A 3,115-nucleotide genomic window follows, 5' to 3' on the forward strand; every position below is an offset into this window, starting at 1 on the left:
CGCAGGGAGAGAGTGTTTGTCCCACCTCCAGCGAGCTATTTATCTCCTTAGCACCTCCAAATGAGATCATCAAGCTGCGACCCGATTGACAGGCTAAACTCCACCCCTTCACTCTTAATAGTCTCAAACTGACAACAGATTATGTAACTAACACACCCATAGAGGTAGCTCTGCTCTGTCCTATAGGGTCACTATGAGTTGAAATTGGCTAGATGGCTGGGAGTTTGGCTTGTGGGTGTGGTCACTGGGCAGAAAGAGCTCAATAGAGGCTGAATACATCTGTAGTCTCAAAATGGATTTTGGGGTTCCATTGTTAATGATAGCCTTTCACAAACCTAGAGCTCAGGATTAAAGTTCTAATACAGGACACAGTGTCCCCCAAATAATTGAAAATTAAGTGGGGCGATATATCTGTATTTGCATACAATATTGCCGGAAGGAGGCTTGAGGATATTGCAATATTTTAAAAGGGAAGCTACCTAGCTGGAGAGAAAGGTAAGATCTTTACCACAAAGTCTATTGTACATTCTGGATTTCAAACCATGTGAATTATTATCTATACAATAAAATAGAAAGCATTCAAATTATAAAAAGGGAAAAAATTCTGTAAGCCTAGAGGAAAAAAATGGGGCTTTCTGCTCCCGTAAAGAGTCACAGTCTTGGAAACTCACAAGCACAGTTCTGCCCTGTCCTAGGATCTCTCTGAATTGGCATCTCCTCTATGGAAATGCATCTGCTTTATTGGGAAGAAATATTCAGATGTATTTGGAAAGAAGGAAAGTGGGGGTGGAGGGCGGCGGGCACACCAAGAAATTGACTCTTGAGAGTATAACTCAGAATTCGATGAGAATGCACAGAGAATTTGCGGCCATTCTAAAATGGACAGCTAAACTCTCCTTTATGTCCACAACTTTGTGTACAACTTTGTGCAAAACATTAGGCACAAATTGATTTTGCCTTTAAAATGGTATTTATTGGATTAAAAGAATAAGATACTAAATATACTACCTGTAACGAGATAATTCAGAGGCCTATAAAGAAAAATCACTACTTTAAACTGGGTGGCTACAAACAACAGAAATCTACTCTTGCACAGTTCTGGAGATTAAAAAAACCCAATTTAAGTTGTTAACTGGGTTGATTCCTCCTAGAGGTTCAGAGGGATAATGTGTTCCACCCTCTTCAAACTCCTGGGGGCTGCAGCAGTCCTTGGGCTGTAGCTGAGCCTCTGTGAATCCCTGCCTCCGTATTCACAGTGCTTTCTATTCGCCTTCAAGCCTCCTGCTTTCTCTTATAAGGACACCTGTCATTGGACCCAGAGCCCACTATAAATCCAGGATGATCTCATCTCTAGTTCCTTAACTTAATTGCGTCTTCAAAGATTCTTTTTCCAAATAAGGTCACAAACTCCTGTTAGACCCATATTTTGGGAGGATCACCATTCAACCTACAACGGGAGCCTTTTGTGTATCTTTATAACTGATATTTCATTCACTTTTTCTATAGCGAAGTCAATGGGTAGGTGTTTGCATTTTAAAATTGATTAAATATAGCAGAAAGCCCGTGGCTGTTCTTCCTCCTATAGGAGTTGTAGAAGGGTGCTTTCCCATGTTATCACTGGTAACTCAATAACGTTTGACAATCTGAAACTCAAAATGCACTGCCACAAGTCAATTTCGACTCCCAACCCTCCTATAGGACAGACTAGGACTGGCGTTCTGGGTTTGAGACGGAACCATTTGAGGGGTTTCTGAGACTGTAACTTTTCCAGGGAGGGGCACTGTTGGTTAAGTGGTTAAGTGTTGGGCTGCTAAGCCCAAGGTTATCAGTTCAAAGGCACTAGCTGCATAGGAGAAAGAGGAGGCTTTCCATTCCTGTCGAGTTAGTCTTGGAAACCTTCAGGGGCAGTTCTACCCTGTCATATAGGGTCACCATGATTCAGAATTGACTCAGGTAGAAGTGGGTTTGGTTTCGGAGTGATTGTAAATTGATGACTGTTTACGCTTCCAGGGATTTCAATGACATTGCGCATCTTCTCAAGGTCTATGAATCATAATGTTTATGAACCTCTCTTCTGTTAATTGTCTATTTGCATGCATTGCCTGTATTAAAAAAAGGCACAACCGAGCTATTTGTCTTAAAAAATAATTTATAGAAACTCTTTATGTTAGGATTACAATGTAGATTGCCATGCATTTTGCATAGCTTTGAAGCCAATTGTTCTTTTGAAAAACTTTTCTTGTCATTGTGATGCTGTGCTAAAATGTAAAAATATTTGTATATAGTGAAATAGCTTTATCTTTCCTTTAAAGACATGAGCCTTCTTGTCTTGCTTAAAGTTTCCACCTCACTAAAGCTAAATTGCTACTCTTGAAAAAAAATTCCTCTAAGTTTTAATGTTTTGAATATTTTATCGCTCTAATCCTCCTGGAGTTTATTTTTGAATGTACGTAGTATGCTCCCACCTTTGATGTAAATTGAGCCAATTAAACCACTCATTAACCAAAGTATTCTTTTATCACTGAATTGTTTTGCCACCTTTGCTTTGCATAGGTTGTAGTTCTACATTATATCTCGGACTACTGAATTATTTGCCAGAGTGGTTTTACGAATTTTACACTAACATCACAATACGCGGGAGCTTCAGAAAGTTCGTGGGAGAACGGAACTGAGAGAACATAATTTCCCATGAATTTTTTGAAGCCTCCTCGTACAGGAGCTTTACAGTAAGTCAACATTAGGGTTTATAATAAATGAAAAATTCAACTGTGCACGAAGAATGCGGGGCGTGACACTTCCTGGTTGAGATAAAAGCGAACAGGAGAGCAGAATACGAAAAGGGTTGGTTAAACTATGAAACTGCAGGAGAGTGTTAGCTATCACAAAAATGAACACACAGAAAACTATTCTTGAACTTGGAAGTGGGAACTTCAGCCTTTCCACGGCCATCGACGGTGCGGGGCAACATCCCCGCGCTCCCACGCTCGGAAAGGGTGGTCTGGTGTCTTTGGCGCCGCGGAGCCCTGGGGCGAAGGGCTGCGAGGAAACGCCGAGGCAGAGGGGTCCCCCGCGAGGCGGGTCGGGCTGCTCCCGAAGGCGGGGGTCTCGGGCTCTG

This window comes from Echinops telfairi, unplaced genomic scaffold (assembly GCF_000313985.2).
Source record: "Echinops telfairi isolate 266 unplaced genomic scaffold, ASM31398v2 ScPeMD7_16;HRSCAF=60, whole genome shotgun sequence".
NCBI lineage: Eukaryota > Metazoa > Chordata > Mammalia > Afrosoricida > Tenrecidae > Echinops > Echinops telfairi.